We start from the raw sequence: 8,598 nt of genomic DNA, 5'->3' as shown, positions 1-8,598 counted from the left end.
AAGAGTCTTGACCAGTTCACTTACATTTTTAATTATAAAGCCTTATTAAAGCAAAATAAATGCAATGTTAATGCAAATATAAACAAGTCAGGAAATGCAAAAAAGTTAATACCACTGAGAATCTTAACTCGGGCCAAGTCTACACTATAAACTTACATTGGTATAACTACATCACTCGGGTGTGAAAAATCCATACCCCTGAGAGATGCAGTTATACTGATCTAACCCCCGGTGTAGACAGCACTATGTGGCCACTACACTATGTGGCCACTGATCTAACCCCCGGTGTAGACAGCACTATATGGCCACTGGCCAAGGACAAGCTTTATTAAAGTGCTGCAGTGGTGCAGGTTTTTAAGGGTAGACCTGCCCTCAGAGAGAGAAGGTCTCAACAGACTTGCTGCTTTTATGCCTCATTCCAACAATTTGTAACCTACTAACCCTTCTTCGTCCTCTGATACAGAAGTGTTAATTTTAAGTGGTTTCTTGCAACGTGTTAACCCCTTATGCTTAATCTGTCCCACTTTGTATTTAGTTGTGACACTCTGGTTACCTTTTCCAAATCTGAAGAAGAGATCTGATCTACTAACAGAAGTTGGTCCAATAAAAGATATTACCTCACTCACCTTGTCTCTCATATCCTGGGCCCAATACAACACTGCAAACAATCAACTTTCACAACACAGCATATTCAGATTAATGTTTAACAGTCTGACTAGTAAGCAAAAATGTTACTAAACACTGCCTTAACATTTGCATTACGTGGCTTCCTTAAAATTGTATGTTGTAGTTTAATTTGTTTTGCATTTTGCTTTTTAGTTTATAGAATTTAGTTTTTGATAGATTTGGGCAATTGTTTGCCCAAATCTAGTTTCTTTGCAATCACTCGCTAATTACACATTTATTTGGCAGTAACCGTGGCTCTATGGAGTTGCATAACTTCAGAAGGAAATTTATGGTGTCTTCACTAAACTGTTGCTGCAGCTATATGGCTGTAGTGCTTCAGTGTAGACATTACCTATGCTGACAGGAAGGGTTTTCCCATGGCATAGGTCATCCACCTCTCCGAGAGATGGTAGCTAGTTTGGTGGAAGAAGTCTTCCATTGACCTAGCATTGTCTTCACCAGGGGTTAGGTTGACATAGCTATGTCTTGTGGGGTGTGTGTGTGAATTTTTCACACCCCTGGTAGACGCAGCTATGGCAATGTAAGTTCCCAGCGCTTAGTAACTCTGTGTGCATATTATCTGCCCAAATCCCTTTTTTAATGGCTCATAAGTAGGGCTATAATTTTGACATGGACATTTTTAATAGCCATTTTCCCTGCTGTGAAATCTTTGTCAGGGAAAGCGGAGGAGGGGGGTATAGAATCATAGGACTGGAATGGACCTTGAGAGGTCATCTAGTCCAGTCCCCTGCACTCATCTCAGGACTAAGTATTATCTAGACCATCCCTGACAGGCGTTTGTCCAGCCTACTCTTAAAAATCTTCAATGATGGAGATTCCGCAGTCTCCCTAGGCAATTTATTCCAATGCTCAACCACTCTGACAGGAAGTTTTTCCTGATGTCCATCCTAAACCTCCTTTGCTGCAGTTTAAGCCCATTGCTTCTTGTCCTATCCTCAGAGGTTAAGAAGAATAATTTTTCTCCCTCCTCCTTTTAACAATCTTTTATGTACTTGAAAACGTATGTGCCCTTTGTCTTCTCTTCTCCAGACCAAACAAATCCAATTTTTTTCAATCTTCCCTCATAGGTCATGTTTTCTACATCTTTAATCATTTAAGTTGCTGCTCTCTGGACTTTCACCAATTTGTCCAGATCTTTTTTGAAATGTGGTGCCCAGAACTGGACACAATATTCCAGCTGAGGTCTAATCAGCGCGGAGCAGAGCAGAAGAATTACTTCTCATGTCTTGCTTATAACATTCCTACTAATACATCCCAGAATGATGGTAGCTTTTTTTGCAATAGTGTTACACTGTTGACTCATATTTATCTTGTGGTCCACTATGACCCCCAGATCCCCTTCTGTAGTACTCCTTCCTAAGCAGTGATTTCCCATTTTGTGTGTGTGCAACTGATTGTTCCTTCCTAAAAGGAGTACTTTGCATTTGTCCTTATTGAATTTCATTCTATTTACTTCTTACCATTTCTCCAGTTTGTCCAGATCGTTTTGAATTATAATCTTATCTCCAAAATACTTGCAACCCTTCCAGATTGGTATTGTCTGCAAACTTTATAAGTATGCTCTCTATGACATTATCTACATCATTAATGAAGATATTGAACAGAACCGGACCCAGAACTGATCTCTGCAGGACCCCACTCTTTATGCCCTTCCAGCATGACTGTGAAACACTGATAATCATAGGGGTATGCAGTGTTTGAGAACGAGCTCACCTGGCAGTACTGTTTCTTGTCCCCTGAGGTTGGCCCTGGCTCCCTGCTCTGGGCATTATGACCTAGCACATGAGGTCACAGCACCACTCAGGTTAGCCTGTATGCTCCTCCTGTGGTGGAAATGGAGGGGGCTGAGGACCAATTTGGATTTGCATTGCAACATGGCACAGAAGATTGCAACACTACAAATTTGTCTCCCGCTTCTCAATCTCCATCTACAGAGGGGTGGGCATAGCAAACCTGAATGGTGGTGTGGCATTAGGCACAACCCTACTGGGTTTGGGAGTATTTTACTGACTTTATTAAAATTCACAGTTTTTGTGACCACCTTGATGTCTGCAACAAAATTGTAGCTTTACTCAGATCTTCATATTTAAGAGATTTACATGATTATTCCTATTATCTAGATTATTCCTAAAACCTAGCCATATTTAATGATTTAGCATTTGGACTAATGCATGTGAAAAACCCTCAATTTTTTATAAAAGCATGAGTAGTATATAAATTACTCACTTAGGTAACTAAAAAGCTGCTGAATGACTTTACTTCATCCTTTCTGAGGATCTTTTGTACTCAAACAGAGCATGGAATGTTTCAACTGCAAAGCAAACTAAATGAGAACATTGCAGGCAGATGAAAACAGGACATTATAATGGAAGTCAGTATACAGCCTTAACTATGGCATTTACAATGGTGCCTACCTTAATAACTGCCTAGAACTAAGCTACTCTGCCCTAGTTCTGTTTGAGTGATTTTTATATAGGAAAATAGTTGCCCAGAAATGAATCCTTCCAAAGCTTTTAAGCCCTTAATATTCAATTTATATATTCTTTTGTTAGAATAGGCAATATACTTTTACTGGGGAAAAGGCCACTTCTTTCGTAACACTTAACACCAGCAATGCTATATGTTCAAGTCTATGATGGCAATCCAATTGACTGCTTCAGGACTTATCAGGACATGATTACTTGGAATACTGTTTGATTTACAAGATGTTCCATAGTTTCAAATCTGTTTCCGCAGTCACAAATTGGATTGTCTCTCAGAACCCTTTATGGAGGAGGTATGTGCATCTGCCCTATGATGTGCAGATATGGTTTAAAGTGGACCATAGTTTCCATGGGAGGGAAAAGCCACTAGGTTCCTTGGTTGGGTCCTTGAGGAGTTGTTTGTTCAGGAAGTTGCCTTCCCTCCACCTTGTTCACTATTGAAAACTCCAAGTGTTCAAGCTCTTGTACTGCAAGTCCAAAAGGTTTAATAGGTTTGACTGGCAATTTAGGTCTTCATGTCTTGGGAGATCCTTTTTCCTTTGAATATGAAGGGACTTGAAGAATTTTCATGCTGCAACAACAAATTTAGGGTGGATCGATGTGTGCTAGTATGAGAAGCCAGAGTCATTTTTGATTTTACTGTGTCCAGGACTAGCCACATAGCAGTGTTAAGTTGAGAATCAGTGAGTGATGTGTGGGAGAGGTGTGTCCAGACAGGTGAGTCCAGACAGGTGAGCAGTATTTTGTGATAAACAAGGGCCAGTGAAGAGGACCATAAAGTTTTTGCATCTGTTGTCCAGGTCATTCCTGCCAGGTTCTGGATGAGGTTTACACACATCTTTATTTTGTTGTGGATATTTTTCATGTGTGAGGCTTTCGTCTAATGTCACCCCAAGATATTTCAGGGTGGGATTGTGTCTTACCTGCTGACTACAGAAGTCCATGTACAGTTTCACCCTAGCTTTTTGATTGTTTAAATTAAATGCTGACAACAGTCTTGGTGGGGTTTGGTTTTAGCTGCTAGTGTAAGAAATATGGTTTTAAAGTCCATGGTTAGGATTTGTTCTATGGTAAGTAAATCCTGTGCTAGGCAAATTTCCATTAAGATGGTCAAAGGAAGTCACTGGTATAGATTTTAAACAGGATCAATGTTAGGCCACTTTGTAATTATATGGAACTCATACTTAAATACTAGCACCATGCTTTTATTGTGGGGTGAAAAGGATTTAGGATACAGGTGGTTTCCTCAGCACATGCCAGTAAGAATCAATATTGCCTTTTGTACATGCTAACCACTATTGAAAGATCCAGAATAGTTCTATTAATATGCTTGTTCACTTTCTTTTACTTCTTACCAATAAAAGGAGGAATGAACTAGTAGTGAACCTCAAGCTGAGACTTAACTGTACTAAACATCTATATTGTTATGCTGAGGGTTATGCTGTTGGGTGTAACAGCCACTCTTCATTCAGGATAAATGTAAAAAGCAATGAAGTTCCTTTATGGAACAGACTAGGACCCACTGCCCAAAACACAGGCCACCTGCAAGGTTGGAGCAGGAATTGAGTCATGTGGTCTCGGGGGGGTTGTCCTTTGGGGTCTGAATGTAAATGCAGGGAACCGAATATTATTTGCTGCAGCTGTGTGAGAGAGAGAGAGAAGGCAGCCCAGAAAAGCACTTGTAGCATGACCCTGAGAAAAAGCTGAGAGCTTCTGAGTAGAGTGCTGGCTGGAAAGTGGCTTGGCACTGTGAGCAAAGAAAATGTCTCCAGCTGATGGATTCCTACTATGTTCAGGGAAACAGGATTTCATGTATATTTGTAAATAAATGGGATTGGCATCAAACAGGTGGCCCCATTGTCAATTTCTCCTCCTAACAGAAACAACCCACAAGACCCCAAATAGTGGCTAACTAGTCAGGTCAATAGGGGTTCATGGGTGTCAGGTGGGATATGTTTATCATGTACCAATGGAAGGTGATTCAGAAAGTAAGTACTAATATGGCAGAGTGTGTGTAAAACTAGTGACAAACTATCTTGAGCAGGTTGAGAGTCACAAGAGTTAAACATTCAAAAGCACATACATCTAAGATTCTAAGTCCCATTGACTTTCACTGGGATTTACGCTTCTAAATAATGGGTGCTTTTGAAATTTGTATCCAATGTCAAAGTCAGTGCTTCCCACACTCAAACACAAATCAATTGTTGCCTTTACTGAATGTTTTTAAGAAGAAAAGCTAATGAAGTATCTTCCTGAAAAAGAAAATAGAATTACATACTATTAGGGACATCTAGTCATGGCTACTAAAAGATTGTAGAATATACTACAAGTAATAATGTTTTCTAATGTCTAGTTCTGTTCTGAATGTCTAAAGCAGTGGTCCTCAACACAGTGCCCGCAGGCACCATGGTGCCTGCCGGGGCATTTATGTGCACCCGCCTAGTGCCCAGCAGGGGAGAGAAGCCACAGCCCCACGCCTGCCGGGGACAGAGAACTCTGGGGCTGCGGGTGCTGGTGTTCTCTGTCCTCGCAGCTTCTCTCTGGATTCATATATTATGTAATATTAAATACAATGTTTTTTTGTATTATTTAATGTACAAATAGAAAATAAGCCTTGAAAAGTTGTTGGCGCCCGCCACACACTTCTGAAAACATGAATGGGCTACTGGCCACAGAAAGGCTGGGGACCACTGGTCTAAAGAGATGGTATTTCCAGCATTTCCTTGATCAGTCCATTTCACCATTAGTGAATGTTCTCTGTTGTTCTACCTACATTTTCCTTTCTTTAATTTCATCCCCCGTCTCCTAAACATTGTTTTTCTTCGTTTATATTCACACTTTTTCAGTAGACTAGCTGTTGATGAGTAAGTCATAGCTGCCCACTGGTTAGCCTTTCCTCTAGCTCCCTCTTCTATACCTCTAGCTCTCTCTTTCTGTCTTGTTCCATGCTGCACCTTATGCATAGCCCAGCCACTTGGCTACTGTGCGACAGACCAGACCTTTCCTTAAAACTCACTACTTCCAAAGTTTATCACCACTCATCCGCCACCAAAAGATATTTCGTTCATTTACAAAGATGGTTAGGGAAATTTAACACCAAAATAATCAGAGAAGCCATCTTTTAGCTATTGCTTCCTATAGTGAAACTGCCCCAAATCACCTTTTTTAAGCCTTTCTAACTCAATGCACCTTCAAGCATTCATTACAAGTCACTGAGGGACGGCATTAAAAGTTGAAACATTTAGTATTTATTCTCCAAAAACCAGTATCAATTCTTTTGAGTCTTACACTATTTAAAAAGTATTTAATCAGACAACACAGCTATACCCCAAATGATCTGTCTAAGGAATTTTGTAGTGTATTCATCACCGAGATACCATGCCATTCATTGTTCTCTTTTACCCTTTGTGGCATATATGCCATTCGGAATCTGTAGATGGAGTAACTCTTTCTCTAATATTGCAGTCTTATGAGATCAGATGGAATTACATGAACTTGCTTTTTCATAAGTGGATGACATGAAAGGACACATCGAATTTGCTGGTGGTTGAGCCAGACAACATGAGTACCTCATGACTGCCTGAATTAGAATTTATTTAACTTGCTTTTACTGAAATCACACTCTCCTAGCAAAGACAGAATTGAAATAGTGCACTAGATTTGGAACTCTCTTCTTATCACGAACATGCCCTTGCCCCTATTGTATGAGTATGAGATAGCTGTATCAAAGTAAACAGTGCATTATGTCGAGGCACCTCTTCAGCCTATTGCTTATTATGATTTTTATAGTCTTGGCACAAATTGCAGCAACCAGCTCCAAACCTTTTTTTCCCTCCAAATATTATTGGGCTTCAGAAAAAGCACTGCTTAAGATATAAGCCCAAAATTAAGTCAATGGTTCCATAAGGAAACTGTGAGGAGGAAATGCAAGCTGACATTTTCATGTCAGTGTGAAAAAGCATGTTTCATAGTAACATCAATTTTTTCTGCTAATGTGCAATGTACTTAAAGAACTAGCTGAAGCAATCTTGCAACAGTAAGCAATAATCATTGAGAACTCATAGAGGATGGCTGAGGTCATGGAAGATAGGTGAGGTCTCAGAGGATTGCAGATGGGCAAACATAGTAGCTATATTTAAAAAGGGGAACAAAGAGGACCTGGGAAATTATAGATCAGTCAGCCAAAGGCCATGTCTAGACTATCACTTATGCTGGCAAAATGTATGTCGCTTAGGAGAGTGAAAAAAACATCCCCCCGGGGTGATACAAGTTTTGTCGGCATAAGTGGTAGTGTGCACAGGACTATGTCGGCAGGAGAAGCTCTCCTGCTAACTAAGCTACCACCGCTTATGAGGTGGTTTTATTATGTTGATGGGAAAGCTCTCTCCCATTAGCGTACGGCAGTGGTGGGCAACCTGCAGCCCGCACGCAGCCCTTCAGGGTAATCCACTGATGGACACTGACGGCAGTTCACCATTCCCATTAATGACTTGGAGAGTAGCACGGAGAGTATGCCTATAAACTTTATGGATGACACCAAGCTGGAAGGGATTGCAAGTATGTTAGATGAAAGGATTAGAATGGACAACAACCTTTATAAATTGGAGAATTGGTCTGAAATCAACAAGTTGAAATTCAATAAAGACAAGTGCAAAGTACTGCATTCAGAAAGGAAAAATCAAATGCACAGCTACAAAATGGGAGATAACTGGCTAGATGGTGGGACTGCAGAAAAAGATCTGTGGGTTATAATGGATTACAAATTGAATATGAGTCAACAATGTGGAAACAACTGTCAATATCATTCTGGGGTGTATTAACAGGAGTGTTTTAATGCATGGGAGGTAATTGTCCTGCTCTGCTTGACACTGGTGAGGCCTTAGCTGGAGTATCATGTCCAGTTCTGGGCACCAGAGTTTAAGGAAGATATCGATAAATTGGAAAGTTCAGAGGAGACAAAACAAAAATGATAAAAGGTTTAAAAAACCTGACCAGTGAGGAAAGGCTTAAAGAACTGGGTATATTTAGCTTTGAAAAAAGAAGACAGAGAGGGAACATGATAACTAGAGTGACCAGACAGCAAGTGTAAAAAAGTCAGGACAAGGGGGAAGGGGGTAATAGGATCCTACATAAGAAAAAGACCCAAAAATCGGGACTGTCCCTATAAGATCAGGACATCTGGTCACTCTAATTATAAAGGTTTTTATAAAGAAGATGGTGATGAACTGTTCTCCATGGGTATGTCTACACTGCAATGTAAACTCATGGCTTGAGCCGGGGCTCAAATCTACAGCCCGGCACCTATACTGCAATTGCACTAATCCAGGACTCAGGGTCCCAGGACCCTGCAAGGCTCGAGAGTCCAAGCTCAAATTAAGCTGGGACACAAGATCCGAGCCGTATTGCTCTGCAATTTAAACTCAGCCCC

This window comes from Gopherus evgoodei, chromosome 7, assembly GCF_007399415.2.
Source record: "Gopherus evgoodei ecotype Sinaloan lineage chromosome 7, rGopEvg1_v1.p, whole genome shotgun sequence".
In the NCBI taxonomy this organism is placed as follows: domain Eukaryota; kingdom Metazoa; phylum Chordata; order Testudines; family Testudinidae; genus Gopherus; species Gopherus evgoodei.
This window is presented reverse-complemented; position numbering follows the sequence as displayed.